The sequence below is a fragment of the Aquarana catesbeiana genome, linkage group LG07, assembly GCF_042186555.1.
Source record: "Aquarana catesbeiana isolate 2022-GZ linkage group LG07, ASM4218655v1, whole genome shotgun sequence".
In the NCBI taxonomy this organism is placed as follows: domain Eukaryota; kingdom Metazoa; phylum Chordata; class Amphibia; order Anura; family Ranidae; genus Aquarana; species Aquarana catesbeiana.
The window spans coordinates 268,671,928-268,689,228 of NC_133330.1; the positions used below are offsets into that span (position 1 = coordinate 268,671,928).

Genomic DNA, 17,301 nt, shown 5'->3' on the forward strand with positions numbered 1-17,301 from the left:
AAACAGAACTGCAGCAATACCAAAAAGGAACGCTAGATGGAGCCTGCACACCACATATGATTGTCTTAAGTAAATTACACACTTTACATGTAAATTTAACAGCACTGGTACAAATAACCAGTATAAAATATCTGGTGGACAGAACAAGTAGAGCTGCACAATTCTGGAAAAAATAATAATCACAATTTTTTTGCTTATAATAAAGATCACGATTCTCAGTGTAACATCATCTTTCACATTATACAAACAAATTGCGCTAACTTTACCGTTCAATGAACTAAAAAAAACTGAAGTGTAGTTTTTGCTAAAAAAAAAATGTGTTTGACAGAACGGTGCGCAAATACAGTGTGACATAAAATATTGCAACGACTGTCATTTTATTCTTTAGGGTCTCTGCTAATATATATATATATATATGTGTGTGTGTGTGTGTGTGTGTGTGTGTGTGTGTGTGTGTTTGGGGGTTCTAAGTAATTTTCTAGCAAAAAATACTGATTTTTATACTTGTAAGCAACAAGTGTCAGAAAAAGGCCTGGTCTTTGAGTGGTTAAACTGACCTCATTTACAAACCGAAGTTCATTCCTTTGATCTAAAAGAACTAAAGTTACAATGTTTATAGTTATCGGTGATAAACATTTTCTGGAGGCTACTTTTTTTTTTTAATAGCTGTGAGTGAGCAGAGAAGGCTTCCGCACTGCTTACACAGAATCGTGGAAATGACAGATTATGATCGTGAGGGGGCTTGAATCGAGATTGGGAATTTTTTAATGATTAATCGAGATAGATAGATAGATAGATAGATAGATAGATAGATAGATAGATAGATAGATAGATAGTGTCACGGAACATCCCACACTCCGCTTGAGTGCTTCCGTCAGTATACCACTTCCTTGTAGTCTGGATACAGATATCAGATATTCCAACCGCTCTGAGCACAAAACAAGGCGACACTTGCTTAGATGCTAACATGGACTGTTTTATTTAGAATCAAAATTACAAGACTTTATATGCCATTGGAACCTCCTCTAACAATACAACTGTAACCTAATTAACATGAGCTAATTATCTAATCCTTTATACAGCCTAGGTGACTACTTCTCCTAGCTCATTGACTATTCAACAAACATTACCATAAACATCAACACAGGGTTAATTAGAACAAACAACAATGAGTTAAATACCCTTAGAACCTTTGGTAAGCCAGACTAAACTCATTTACATTAAACACATTATAGCTGACATCAGACAGGTGAGTGGAGTTGATGACATTAGCATCTTCTCACAGTATGAGTCCCAACAGTATGACTCAGTCACTATTGCTACTATGGCAAATACAGGGTCCCCAGAGTCTGTGTGTCCTGGGGACAAGGACCCGAAGCCAAAGTAACAACATCTCAAGGGTACCCCAAATGCCAGGGCCCATAATCTGTAGGCAAGAGGCTCACATTCAGTCCCCTCCAAAAGCATCTATCCTGGGTGAGTCTGTCACAGATAGATAGATAGATAGATAGATAGATAGATAGATAGATAGATAGATATAAGCTATTCGATGTATAAATATTTCAGAGCTGAGTTCTGGTTATTTTTTATGCTCTTTGTGCTGCAGACTTTATTAATGGTTGGCAGCACCCTACAGATTTCAGCACCATGGACAGCAGGCATTGTCCAGACACAGGTGAGGATGTATAGACAGCTCAGATGATGAGTCTTCTATGTGCAGCACGCACCTCTTTGGCAATAGATATGTATATAGAGCAGGCATGGCCAAAGTGGTGCCCACGGGCCAATCGCGGCCCGCATTCCGGTTGTAAGAAGGCCTGCCTGGTTATTTGGACATATATATCTTTTGTGGCCCCCAATGATCTCCCAGCGCCGTTGCCACAAAAGATATATATGCTGGCTGCCTTGGAGGGGACAGGGAGGAGGCGGGGTGAGTGCCGTACACACAGGAGAATTTCCTGTTTACACGGCGGCCTCTGTAATAAGAAATCCCGTCTCCTGCTCTGCCATTGGACGACTGTTCTGTCCATCATAGGAGGCGGAAAACTGGAGTTTTTCCTGTATGTAATCTTTTGGTGCTCGTCCTACCCCCTTCCAAGGCTGCAGATGGATGGGCATCAATCAGGCAGCACTGATAGCAATGATGAGTCTGCATTCATGGCAAAGGGAGTGCTGCATTCCTGGCAATGGTGGGTGCTGCATTCCTGGCAATGGTGGGTGCTACATTCCTGGCAATGATGGGTGCTACATTCCTGGCAATGGTGGGTGCTGCATTCCTGGTAATGGGGGTGCTGCATTCATGGCAATGGTGGGTGCTGCATTCCTGGCAATGGGGGTGTTGCATTCATGGCAATGAGGGTGCAGCATTCATGGCAATGGTGGGTGCTGCATTCCTGGCAATGGTGGGTGATGCATTCCTGGCAATGGGGGTTCTGCATTCATGGCAATGGGGGTGCTGCATTCATGGCACCCATAGCAATGGGGGTGCTGCACTGATGGAAATGGGGGTGCTGCATTCATGGCAATGGTGGGTGCTGCATTCATGGCAATGGTGAGGCTGCATTCCTGGCAATGGTGGGTGCTGCATATTCCTGGCAATGGGAGTGCTGCATTCATGGCAATGGGAGTGCTGAATTTATGGCAAGGGGGTGCTGAATTCGTGGCAATGGGGGTGCTGTATTCATGGCAATGGGGGTGCTGCATTCATGGCAATGGTGGGTGCTGCATTCCTGGCAATGGTGGGTGCTGCATTCCTGGCAATGGTGGGTGCTGCATTCCTGGCAATGGGGGTTCTGCATTCATGGCAATGGGGGTGCTGCATTCATGGCACTCATGGCAATGGGGGTGCTGCATTCGTGGCAATGGTGGATGCTGCATTCATGGCAATGGTGAGGCTACATTCCTGGCAATGGGGGTGCTGCATTCATGGCAATGGGGGTGCTGCACTGATGGCAATGGGGGTGCTGCATTCATGGCAATGGTGGGGCTGCATTCATGGCAATGGTGGGGCTGCAGATTTGCTTCACAGTTCTTTGTTTAAAATTTTAAGGTTTTTTCTTGAAACTTCCCTCTTAAAGTGAAGGTGCGTGTTATACGCCAATAAATACAGTATATCCAAATAACACGCCTGAGCTCATCTCTTTACTCACGCACAGCCGCAAAGGCAAGAGAATTCTTGTTGGGCAGTGTATTAGTGCTCGAACGAACACACATAGACCAAGTTTTAATGGTTCAAAGAATGTCAGGCAAAATGGTCAGCCCTCATGGATTAAATCTGGCCCTCTTTGAGAAAAGTTTGGACACCCCTAATATAGAGTATATATTTTGTATATTCCTGTATACATGTTACCTGTGCATTTCTTGTAGTGCTATCATTAGAGGTGATTAGTTGTTATGGGGATTTCAGCAATTGTCTTTGCTCTGCAGACTTTAGCTCTCAGCAGCCGAGCAGAGTGTGTGATTTCAGCACCATGGACAGCAGAGCGGACGGAGGTGACTGCCCTGGGAAGTATAGAGAGGAGGAAGGCTGTGCGTCTGTCTCCTCTGTGCACATGTGAAGGGCTGGCATTGTCTTTATGAATGATTATCCTGTTTGTTTGTGTCTGTGATAGGGTGATGGAGCTCTTTGCTCAGAGGAAGGGGCAGATCTCCCCATGTTTCCAATAGGATTTCCCTTCATTGGACAAGTGGTAGGGTTGGGGGAGGGGTGGAGGCAGCAATATCACATACCCATGTTGTCTGTCTTATGTAGCAGCAGCTGGGAGAGAAGGATGCACTCACCTCCCCTGTGACCGGACAGCAGCAGCTCTACACCCACCTCCATCCACACAGCTGCCTTACCAACCAGGAGGATCAGGAGTAAGTTGGCTTGCATGCCATTTCGTGCTGAATTTTCTGTTCTGCCATATGCATTTGCTGTTGTCACTTGATCACCTTAGCTGTTTGGTGAAATTATGGTATCAATGGCCATTATAATGTGCATTTGACCTCATTTATTTAGCAGCCCTTGCTGGATTTGTTACAAGTGTCATGTTATGCAGTCCCTGCCCCCCTCCCCTATGCTGTTTGTTCTGTTGGATGTGTGCTGTCAGGAAGGATAGATACATTCCTCATACACCCTGGATAAGCAACACTAGTATATTGTATAGGAGAAACCAAGGAATCATCTAGCTGCTGTGTGTTCAGGTGTGAGGAATCCATCTGTGCAGGATAGAGGAAGGATGCTCCTATTTACATAATGGTGCAGCATGGCTGTGTTAGTGGGATCAGTCTACTGAGCCTTACTACACAGGAGCAGAGAGGCTGGAGAGAGAAGATGAAGTACACAAGATCCCAGGATCTACTAAGCCTTATTACACAGGAGCAGAGAGGCTGGAGAGAGAAGTATCATGATATCCCAGGCTCCACTAAGCCTTATTACACAGGAGCAGAGAGGCTGGAGAGAGAAGATGAAGTATCATGAGATCCCAGGTTCTACTGAGCCTTATTACACAGGAGCAGAGAGGCTGGAGAGAGAAGATGAAGTATCATGAGATCCCAGGCCCTACTGACCCTTATTACACAGGAGCAGAGAGGCTGGAGAGAAAAGATGAAGTATCATGAGATCCCAGGCTATACTAAGCCTTATTACACAGGAGCAGAGAGGCTGGAGAGAGAAGATAAAGTATCATGAGATGCCAGGCTCTACTGAGCCTTATTACACAGGAGCAGAGAGGCTGGAGAGAGAAGATGAAGTATCATGAGATCCCAGGCTATACTGAGCCTTATTACACAGGAGCAGAGAGGCTGGAGAGAAAATATGAAGTATCATGAGATCCCAGGCTCTACTGAGCCTTATTACACAGGAGCAGAGAGGCTGGAGAGAAAAGATGAAGTATCATGAGATCCCAGGCTCTACTGAGCCTTATTACACAGGAGCAGAGAGGCTAGAGAGAGAAGATGAAGTATCATGAGATGCCAGGCTCTACTGAGCCTTATTACACAGGAGCAGAGAGGCTGGAGAGAAAAGATGAAGTATCATGAGATCCAAGGCTCTACTAAGCTTTATTACACAGGAACAGAGAGGCTGAAGAGAGTAGATGAAATATCATGAGATCCCAGGCTCTACTAAGCTTTATTACACAGGAACAGAGAGTCTGGAGAGAGAAGATGAAGTATCATGTGATCACAGGCTCTACTGAGCCTTACTACACAGGAACAGAGGGGCTGGAAATAGAAGATGAAACATCATGAGATCCCAGGATCTACACAGCCCTACTACACAGGAACAGAGAGGCTAGAGATATAAGATGACGTATCATGAGCTCACAGGCTCTACGGGGCCTTACTACATAGGAACAGAGAGGTTAGAAATAGAACATGAAGTATCATGAGATCCCAGGCTCTACAAAGCCCTACTACACAGGAGCAGAGAGGTTGGAGTTATATGATGAAGTATCATGAGATCCCAGGCTCAACTGAGCCTTACTACACAGGAGCAGAGAGGCTGGAGATAGAAGATGAGTTATCATGAGGTCCCAGGCTCTACTGAGCCTTACTACACAGGAGCAGAGAGGCTGGAGAAAGAAGATAAGGTATCATTAGGTCCCAGGCTCTACTGAGCCTTACTACACAGGAGCAGAGAGGCTGGAGAGAGAAGATGAAGAATCATTGGATCTCACATGTCCTTGTACTGGCTGCTTCTTCTTCAACTCTCTCTTGTACACATGCCATCTGTCCCATCCAAATCATTCACTGATTTTCATCATAACATATTATGCTTGGTATATAATGTATACAGTAGAGAACACTGCTTCTCAAGTTTATCCTAGTATGTGCCTTTGTATAGCAAGCAATGTTTATTTACCGAGATTAGAAATATTCTTTACCATTTTTGGTGGATTAAGGGAAATTAGGCTTTCCGGGTGATATGTGATGTTCGCAATTCTTTTGTGCCAATGTGTTTGATTGTTAAGCTGGCCTCGCACCAGTAGAATTTTGGTCAAAATATTTCATTTTTTGAAGGTGCATTTCATTTTCTAATGGTTAGTGAGATTCAGTTTTCAGCCACAGTGATGAGAAAATTTGAAGGAGTAGGATGGAAAATTGTTCTTGAACAGACAAAATTCTAACTGTGAATGTGTTTTCTGTTGTAGGAAAAAACATACATATTTAAAGCGGAACTTTACCCATAGCAACTTGATAGAAAAATAATGTTCTTTAGCAAGGATCATACATTCCACATTAATAATTGTGCTACCAAAATTAGTACATACTGTAAATTGCCTCCAGCATTACTCCTGTTACTTCTTGTCGGAGGCTTCCATTCTGTTAAAGCCCAGAGCCCCTGAACAGCAGTAAATTATAAAGAGGAACTAAACCCATCAATTTAACGGATTCAAAAAACAGTTACATTCCTGGAATGCCAGGATTGCAACTGTCACATTTGCTTCAATCCTCAACCAAACTTTCAAACCATCCAATGGCTGGTGTCATAAATAATCACATGTGCAGCACCATGGCAGTTGCAGATCAAACAGAAGCAGCTTCCTTGGCTGTAAAGGATAGGAGGGTTTAATTCCGATTCAAGGCTGTCAGCAGATTGGCCTCTATAAACTCGGCAGTGCCTAAAGTTGCCTAAAAATGGAGAGCAACTGAGCATGTGCAGAGTAGGTTGAGACAGTGTATTATTGGGTTTTACACAGCATAGGCACTTATTTTTAATGTTTTACATAGCTATACTGGTAAAAGGGGCCAGTCTGAAGTGATCTAGCAGGATTTAATTTTCTGACTAAAGTTCCACTTTAAACACATCTGGGATACCATTCTAATAGCAGGTCTGGACATCATTTCAAGGGCTTTTGAACAAAATGAGTTGACTCAGGGTCAGTTCACACTGGAACATGGTGCAAAAAGGCGCATTCCATGCGCGATTCCCACACCGCACATGAACGTGCTGCCCTTGTAAGATTCAATGAGGATATTTGCCAGCACATCATTGATTGTCAAGTAGCATCCAAACATTTTTTTATTGAAGCATGATCACATCACAGAACAGGTAGTGCAATGTTTCGGAGTCGCATAGGACCCCTTCATCAGGGATGTGAGATACACCCATGTGCCAGTTAATTGTTAATGGCACCCAAAACTCATATCAAAAATGCAGCGCATTACCATGTGGTTTGGTGTGATGCGATCTGAAAAGGTAGTTCTTGCACTCCTTTTTCCACATTCCAATACATTTCACAGCCCATTGAAATAAATGGGCTGTCAAAACTGGACCACATAGGACCACACAGAAGCAAACACGTTCCAGTATGAACCAGCCCTCAATGATAGAAAGGAAGCTTGTTCTGATAAACGACTTTTCTATAAACGTTCAAACAAAAATCTAACCTTGTATGGGCCACAAGACTCCACCAATAGAAATGATCAGATTTACACATTTTATAGATAGTCAAATCTTCTCATCTCTGTTTACCAGTTACACCCTGGTGAATCTCACTTTTGTATACCTACCCATGGCGCATGTACACTTATTACAAGTACTACTTTTATTTGTTTATATGTTTTACACACAATACCATATGTTAAAAAAAAAACTTGTTTTAAGTTTTCTAAAATAATAAATTTAATAACAAATAATAAATGTACCTTTTTAACTATCAGAAGGCCCCCATAAAAGCTGCCCTTGAGGTGTACATTCCTTGGCTGAGATATTCCACTATAGAATTTATATGTCCTTCTGAACATGGCTTACCTAGTGATAAGACCAGATTGTCTTATTAAAATGAGTACTTGAAAGGATTTCTGTTTGTCCATTTCACACAAAGTATCTCATAAAATATTGCAATACTTATGAAAGTATTTTGAAATCTAATAATTGGAGGAAATGGGTTGACTGGGTATGGTAATCAAGTTTGGCACCATTATGTGCAAAATTTTGTTTCCATGGTGTGTGTTGGAAACTAATGAAATCATGTTCCAGGGCTTGTTGAGATTACTTTGGAAATAGAATGTTTTTAAACATTTTGTCATATGTTACATTTTTGTATATTTGTGTCACTGTAGGTAGCTAATAGGTGGGGTCAGAGCTGTTATCAGATGCAGCATGTTTAACATTGGGACGATTGGTGTGTAAAGGTTTATGCTCACCATTATTCAGGCATTGTGACAGCTTGTGATGGGTTACATTTTTTTTTTAATGTGATGGTAAAAGGATCCCATTCACTTGGCTGATGCAGTGGCAATTGCATTGTCATATTTAAGGCCCCATGAACGCTGGCTTAAAAATCGCTGCTTCTACAGTAATTTTGTGTTCTGCCTGTAGAAGAAGCTCGATGATATCCTATTTATTATTTATTTCAGGTACTTATATAGCGCCGTCAATTTACGCAGCGCTTTACATATACATTGTACATTCACATCAGTCCCTACCCTCAAGGAGCTTACAATCTAAGGTTCCTAACTCACATTCATACATACTAGGGACAATTTAGACAGGATCTAATTAACCTACCAGCATGTCTTTGGAGTGTGGGAGGAAACCGGAGTACCCGGAGGAAACCCACGCAGACACAGGGAGAACATGCAAACTCCAAGCAGGTAGTGTCGTGGTTGGGATATCCTATGTGTCCATACACATTAGGGCGATAAGAGGCATATTTGAAGCTCAAACTTTAGAGGCAGGAAAAAAAAACCTTCTGGTTTGCCTTTCTGAATGGAGCTTTCTGGCAGAAAAAAATGCTAAACTCTCCTAAACTCGCCTAAACTTTGTACAAAAAACACTCTATATGAGAGTTTTTTTCTGCCAAGGGAACTGGCATTTTTTAAGCCCAGTGTGCATGGAGCCTAAAATAAATCAGGACTTTTTACTATTGCTCTGTAGTGAAATGTGAGTGGGTTTATAAAACCTATATGTAGTTTATATTTGATGTCCATTGGACTTTGGGCTGCAGCGGCCTTTGGAAGGGAACTGTGAGGACGATCTGAGATCTAGGGGGGAACAGTTTGTGGATTCTTTGCATCTCTCTGTTTTGGCAGCAATGCCCAATAGAGAGGGGGTGAGTGGGCATACATAAACAATAGTATATAATGGTATTCCAGGATTAAGAGCTCTTGGATTGCTTACGTGGGGCTCAGTTCTGTGACACCCAGAAACAACTTAAATGGTAAGGTTATCCACAAGGATTCTTTTGCTCAATGAGATCTCTAATTTCTCTAAGGTACTTTGACAATAAACATTCTTGGTGGTGGTTCTTTATTTCCTCCCCATGGTCTCTACGTCAGATGTTGTGGTAATGCACAATTCAACATACTTCTGTTTTACTTATCTGAGGATGATTATAGAGTAATTGGAGAGCTGTTATAGATATACACCATTCTGCATATGTTTTTCTGAAGAAGCGGATGTTGGTTTGCGAAACGCGTTGAGAAGTGCCTGCTCCTTGGCAGAGCTTAGTAAACAATAACAAACCCACATATAGAGGTGTTTGAATGATTTTACAACATGAGATAGGACTGTGAGGTGTAGAGTGTAATCAGCCCTTAACAATCAGCTGTATTCCGCTTGTTTTTATGATATCGATTTTATGTTCATATATGAATAAAGGGATGTTTTAATCTAAAAATGAAGTTGTAATATGTACCTAAAAAGTCCCCAACAATGGTCCCTGTGTGTTCTTGAAATTTTAAATGGGGTGTTGGTACACTGTGATGTGTATCTAATGCCTCGTATACACGGTCGGATTTTCCAATGGGAAATGTTGGGTGTGAGCTTGTTGTCGGAAAGTCCGACCATGTTTATGCTCCATCGAACATTTGCTGTCGGACTTTCCGCCAACAAATGTTTGATAGCAGCTTCTCAAATTTACCGCCAACAAAACTTTGTTGTCGGAAAGTCTGTGTGTACACAAGTCCATCGCACAAAAGTTCACGCATGCTCGGAATCAAGCAGAAGGAGCCACACTGGCTATTGAACTTCCTTTTTCTTGGCTCATCGTACGTCTTGTACGTCACCGCGTTCCCACGTTCGTAATTGTTGGCCAACATCTGTGTGACCGTGTGTGTGCAAGACAAGTTTTGTTGGCGGAAAGTCCTATCGTGTGTATGCAGCATAGCAGTGAAACACTATGATCTAGTCACAAAGAATAAATGACAATGCATCTGGTAATGAATCCTAATGCAGGAAAAATCATGTTTTACATGTATTGCTAATCTTGATGGTTCTACAGCTTTATCCTCCGTCTGAGGAGTCAGGATTATCTTTCTCCTGCTTGCTAAATGCATTAAGGCTAAACTCCCGGAAAGATGTTAAATACATAGTTTAAGTGATGCTAAAGACTTTTTTTATTTGTTAAAATTTTTAAAAAAAGGTCATACTTATCTGCTCTGTGCAAACATTTTGCAAGGAATGGTCACCTTCCCCCTCTTCCAGAAGTCCCCCACCCCCCCTCTCTGCTGTCCGCTTCTCCCTCCTCCAGGTGCCTCCTTGCAATGCTAAGGAGGCACCTATGTGCGTGTGCTCCTGAGCCAGGCTGTGCATGTCACACACAGCTCCAGCAAGCCACGCTTCTGCTACCACCTCGCAGGGCTTTGACTGACAGCAGCAGGAACCTATGGCTCCTGCTGCCCTCACGGTCTCCTGTGAAAGCGACAAGTGAGGGGAGCAACACTGCAGCCGTGATCATGCTGAAGTAGTGATGGTAGTCAGGTAAGTGTTTAGGAATGGGGGTGGGTAGAACAAGTAGTGGGGCCTTTTTCTCTAATGCAAAGAATGCATTCAAGTAAAAAAAAAGCTTTTGAGTTTAGAACCACTAGAATCTTTATATGTGGGAACTGAAGGATTTGTTATTCTGTGCAGACAGTTTTCTTATCAGGCACCCCAGCCACACAAAACAACTAAATCTAAGCAGAACAGCTTGGTCAAAAACATGCCCAGCCTATGATTGGACAATGAAGGAACAGCAGCGGATTTATGAGGACATCCCTTTGCTCACTCTGTTCTCTCCTTCAATCTGCATGTGCACTGTCAGCACATGTCCACTATAGAAGAGCCTGCATTAAAAATGTCTTTAAACCCAAAACCAAAATGTAAAATCAGTCATTAGATGTGGTGGCTGCTGTTTTGTTTTGTTTGGCCTTTTTCCTTCTGTTTTCACATAGTGACCTAGCCAGGTAGGAACATTTGTATGGTAGCATTGTTAATCTAGGGGGATTGGGGGGGAGGGGGGGTTAGGATGTCCTAGCAGATTTAGATATGCTAACAAATTGAAGCCAAACTCCAGCTAACATTTCACACTTGGAATAACTGGCAGAATTTCAGCGATTCTGCCCATGATTCCAAATCGCAGTAAAACATGCAACATGCATTTGGCTGCCATTAAAACACCAACCACAGTGCGATTTTGCTGCGTGGAAACCTTAACAAAACACACCTTTTAAAATTGCATGAAGCTCATCACACAGAAAGGAACTGGAGCTTAATTTTGCCTAAAAACTTGCATAGGGCAGCCCATTGAAGTGAATGGGCTGCCCTATGCATGATGTGGAAACATGTATATATCATGCTTAAAAAAAATCAGGAGCGGGAACTAGCATTCCTGCTACACCAGATCTGAATGGGGTCTTTATAAGCAGTTACAGAAAACAGTTTTTTGATCCCTTTAGGATAACAATTTTACATAAAGAAATAAAAGTCGACCATTGTAAGCTCCCCTGTCAGTAGTAAATGGTTTGTCTTAAGCCCTTAAATGCTGCATCTGCAGGACAGCTTATTCTGTTGAAAAACAGCAGACCAATGCCCTGTACACACGATCCAATCGTGTGTGGGCTCCATCGGACTTTTTCCGTCGGAATTTCCGACACACAAAGTTTGAGAGCAGGATATAAAATTTTCCGACAACAAAATCCGATCATTTAAATTCCGATCGTGTGTACACAAATCCGACGCACAAAGTGCCACGCATGCTCAGGATAAATTAAGAGACGAAAGCTATTGGCTACTGCCCCGTTTATAGTCCCGACGTACGTGTTTTACCTCACCGCGTTCAAGATTGGATTTTCCGACGACTTTGTGCGACTTTGTGCAACCGTGTGTATGCAAGACAAGTTTGGCCCAAAATCCGATGGATTTTGTTGTCGGAATGTCCGATCAATGTCCGATCGTGTGTACAGGGCATTACTGGTAGGATCAGTAGGTGAAAATAAAGGAAACAAAGCCTAATAAAGAAAACTAATGCAGTCACCACATCTAAAAATTGTCAATATAATAAATGTATGCTTTTGGGTTCAATACGACTTTTTTAATGTTCTATAATAACCAAAAAACTGCGTTCATTAAAGTTTTACTAAACCCAGGACCCTGCATTCACTATATCTAGTCTCCCACAGTACACAGAACATGGAAATGCAATTATTTTATTAATCATAAACTACTAAATATTTTTTCTCATCAGCAGTATATAGCAGTCTTGTGACTTCTATTGGTGTCTGGTTAAAGCTTGTAGGAGGATTTTTCATTCTCCTCTGACTGTCCTATGAGGCTGCAGGACCCCTGACCCTCTGTCTGGACAGTGCTGATTGGCCCTGTGCTGATCACAAGCACCCTCCCAGGGAATAAAAAAAACTCTCTAGCAAAACACACTAAACTGAGCATGTGCAGAGTGACTCCAAAGGCGCTTTACTATCAGGAGATGGTTTGGAGACAGTGGAAGGGGAGGATCAGATAAGACAGGATCAAACAGCCTTTTTACACAATGCGGAGAATTAACCCCTTAGGTTCTGCAGTGATGATCACAAGCATGCTTTACTGCATAAACAGATTGATTTTACTGTTGTAGGTTTAGTAACACTTTAAATGTTTTAATTTTTGAATGGACTTCAGATGTGAATAAATGAGTGACATAAAAAAAAATAATGTAGTATGTGTGTGACCATGCAAGTGTGTGTAGCAGTGAAGGAGGCAAACACTGTGGTTATTTACTAAAACTGAATAATGCAAAATCTGGTGCAGCTCTGCAAAGAAACCAATCAGCTTCCAGTTTTTTTTTTTTTTTTTTTGTCAAAGCTTAATTGAACAAGCTGAAGTTTGAAGCTGATTGGCTACCATGCACAGCTGCACCAGATTTTGCACTCTCTAGAAATCAAACCTGTCCATCCTGATTTTTAAGAAGAGCAGATGGGTCTACTCACTGGCTTGTGCCTTGTTGCCAATTCTGTCATTGTTTACAGAGCACGGTAGCCCTGTTTGTAAACATCACATATAGGAACATGTGCTAAACGTATCATCATATTGCTGTTCAAGGCTGAAACCACATAAATAAAAAGAGATCTATAAATTAAGGTATGGCGGAAAATCAATACGACTGAGCGCAGAGGTGACGCCATCCATCATTCTGTCACCTTGCTGTTTTCATAGAGTAACAGAATACTTGCTTTTTCCATTGGAACCCTTCAAATATTTTCTTAATTGCATAAATGTTAAAGGTAGAGGACACATACTTTTCAGTTAGCATTTTATATCCCATTATAGCATTTACTTTGATTTTTGCTATACTGACACATGCCTTGCCTTTTTTATATTGCCACGTGGTATTGTCATTGCAAATCAGAAATGACAGTAAAAGCACATCCAGACTATTAGTTTTAGGTGCAATATTCTCTGTGCTTTTTTCTTTTCTTTTTTTTTTGTTCACAAAATTATGAACATGGTTAACTGAAAATTTCAATGGAATATCAGCAGTTTTATTGGCAGGTTTATTGACATGATGATATATTAGTAGTATTACAGTTCAAAAAAGTGCACCCATTCAAGTGCCCTTGCAACTTTGTACAGTATATATGTAACTACCAGGAATATATGTATACTGTGACTTGTTTTTATCATGACATATACAATGTCTAATATGTCTGATTTTAATTGTAATATGAAATAAATTGTGTTTGTTTTTAACATTTTGTTATCAACTATATTTGGCGCAACTCACAAAAGTTCCATGGGCAAAATGTTCTTTTTGGTTCTTACAAGTTTCAGGGACTGAGTTCTGCCATTGTCTCAGCATCTGTGACCTTTTCTCTTTTTTTTTCTGGTATATTAGTAGTAATCATATTTTTTGTGTGGCATTATAGTTGGGGGTTAGATTCAGTATAAAGCCTGACCCCAGGCCTAGCCCCCTTACCTCACAGTCACCTACCCCCCATTTCTTCGGAGGGCCACTAACACATGACATGTTGAGGTTGATTTACTAAAACTGGAGAGTACAAAATCTGGTACAGCTGTGCATGGTAGCCAATCAGCTTCTAACTTCAGCTTGTTCAATTAAGTTTCGACAAAAAAAACCTGGCAGCTGATTGGTTTCTATGCACAACTGCACCAGATTTTGCACTCGCCAGTCTTAGTAAATCAACCCCATTGTCTTCTTCCTCTTTGGCGCAGCACCGTAGATGAGCATTTAGGGTTAGATGTGGGCAAAAGCACCCGTGTTTACGGAGCGTGGATCCGTTTGAAGCACTAATCATGTGCTTCAAAAAAAAAACTTATTGAAATCCATGTGTCCGGCACCTTGCATGTAGAATAGGGGCGGGCGCATGGATTAGCCACTTAAGAAGCCCACTTTTGACACTTGTTGTTTACAAGTTAAAATCAGTATTTTTTGGTAGAAAATTACTTAGAACTTATAAATATTTTTTTAGCAAAGACTCTGGAGAATAAAATGGCGGTCATTGCAATATTTTATGTCACACGGTATTTGCGCATCGGTCTTTCAAACGCAATTTTTTTAAAAAAAATACACCTTTTTAATTAAAAAATAATAAAACAGTAAAGTTAGCCCAATTTTTTTTTGTATATTGTGAAAGTGGATGTAACGTCAAGTAAATAGATGCCAAACATGTTACAATTGAAAATTGCGCACACTCGTGGAATGGTGACAAACAACGGTACTTAAAAATCTCCATAGGCGAAGCTTTAAAAAATTTTAATGGCTACCAGGTTAGAGATACAATAGGTCTAGTGCTAGAATTATTGCTTTCGCCCTATCACAGCGATACCACCAGTGGCAGCTGGTGGGTTTTTGTTTGGTGGTGGTGGAAAACAACCAAACCCCCCCCCCCCCCCCCCCGCGGCAGCTCAAACCCCCCCCCCCCACTGCTGTCTGTCGGTCGGTCCACTGGCACTTACCCTATCTGGTCGTCTGAGGAGCAGATGTGGGGATCGGGCATCCAAAGCGCAGCGGTGGGGATCAGGCATCCTAGGAGCAGCGGCAGAAACTGGGCATCCATGCATCGGTTCTTCTCCCCCTCGTTTCCTTCGTCTCCTTCCCTCCTCCTAGGAGTCCAATAGGAGCACCTGTCCTTTCAGTCAATCAGGGGATGGGTATCAGATTCGCTACCCAATTGGCCGGTAGGAGGATTAGTGTTGCAACAGCGAATATTCATTTGCTGTTGTAGCACACCTGGGTAGGATCGAAGCGCATGCTCTGTGACCCGATCCCACTCTATTTATAGTTTTTTATATTTTAACGTTTTTTATCCAGATAGCGCCCTTTACACACACTTTTTTAAAGTGGTTGTAAACCCTTACAGACCACTTTGACCTACAGGTAAGCCTAGATTAAGGCTTACCTGTAGGTCCAAGAAATATCTCCTAAACCTACACGGTTTAGGAGATATTTGCAAAAAGACAGGCACCCGTAAACACCGCTCGCAGGCGCACTGAGCATGCCGCTGCTAACGGCGATATGCCGTTAGTGGTGGCTGCCGTGTGCATGCATGGGAGTGACGTTATCGCGGCTCCGGCCAATCACAGCGCCGGAGCCACGATACCCGGAAAGAAGATGGACGCTCCATAGCAGAGGGGACAGCGGTGACATTGCAGGCTCCTGTGTCAAGTAAGTGACACATAATGGGCTACTATGCAATGCATAGTAGCCCATTATGCTTTACCTTTGCAGGGAAACAAAGAGGAAGTAAACCCATCAGGGTTTACTTCCTCTTTAACTATAGACCTATAACTAATGTCTAAAGCATACCTCCCAACTTAGAGATGGGAACGAGGGACACATATAACAAAAGTATGTAGGTATAGCACACACCCCCTGCCACACCCTCTTAATCGCTTCAGCCCCGGAAGGATTTACTTCGACTGCGTCACTTTGACTGACAATTGCGCAGTCGTGCGACATTGCACCCAAACAAGATTGACATCCTTTTTTCCCCACAAATAGAGCTTTCTTTTGGTGGCATTTTATCACCTCTGTGGTTTTTATTTTTTGCGCTATAAACAAAAAAAAGCGCCAGTTTCGAAAAAAACGCAATATTTTTTACTTTTTGCTATAATAAATATCCCCAAAAAATATATAAAAAAACTATTTTTTTTCCTCAGTTTAGGCCGATATGTATTCTTCTACATATTTTTGGTAAAAAAAAAATCGTAATAAGCGTATATTGATTGGTTTGCGCAAAAGTTATAGCGGCTACAAAATAGGGGATAGTTTTAAGGCATTTTTAATAATAATTTTTTTTTATTAGTAATGGTGTTGATCTGCAATTTTTATCGGGGCTGCGACATGGAAGACACATCGGACACTTTTGACACTATTCTGGGACCGTTGTCATTTATACAGCGATCAGTGCTATAAAAATGCACTGATTACTGTGTAAATGACACGGGCAGGGAAGGGGTTAACCACTAGGGGGCAATCAAGGGGTTAAGTGTGTCCTAGGGAGTGATTCTAACTGTGGGGGGGATGGGCTACTGTACACATGACAGCGATCACTGCTCCCGATGACAGGGAGCAGTGATCTCTGTCATATCGCTAGGCAGAACGGGGAAATGCCTTGTTTAGAAAGGCATCTCCCCGTTCTTCTGCTCCGTGACACGATCGCGGGCACCCGGCGGACATCGAGTCCGTGGGACCCGCGGTCACAGTCACGGAGCACGCGGCGGGGCGCGCGCGCTCACAATGCTGCTCCTTAAAGGGGACGTACCTGTACGTTTTGCCCACCCGTGCCATTCTGCCGACGTTTAGTGTAGGGGTAAAGGATTATGCATAACTCCCAACTGTCTCTGATTTCAAGGGACTGTCCTTGATTTGGAAAAAAAAAGTCCCTCTTTCCCCCTCATTTGTCCCTCATTTTGGTCTGATCTATATAGTTGTATATAAAGTGCACGTTTTAACTTTCAAAAAGTGTTTTCAAGTGCTAAAACTTTCATCCCGTTTCTAAATTGCTGCCTTTGTAAATTTCAAAAGCCAGTAAAAAAGAATGGTGGTGGTAAAAATAAAAGTACTTGTGGTTTTAAAGATTTTTTTTTTGTATAATTCT

The 17,301-nt window shown here is 42.1% G+C and overlaps 1 protein-coding gene across 2 annotated transcripts in view; it reads left to right on the forward strand.

Annotated features, from left to right (window-relative positions):
• The first annotated feature begins 3,479 nt into the window (after window positions 1-3,479).
• LOC141103574 (protein FAM163A-like) overlaps window positions 3,480-17,301 on the forward strand; it is a 120,540-nt gene continuing 106,718 nt past the window's right edge. The window contains exon 1 of one of the 2 annotated variants that reach the window (XM_073593316.1): window positions 3,480-3,858. The gene's annotated coding sequence lies outside the window, so the exon portion shown is untranslated. The remainder of the gene's footprint in view (window positions 3,859-17,301) is intronic. The other variant, XM_073593315.1, reaches the window with a different exon arrangement.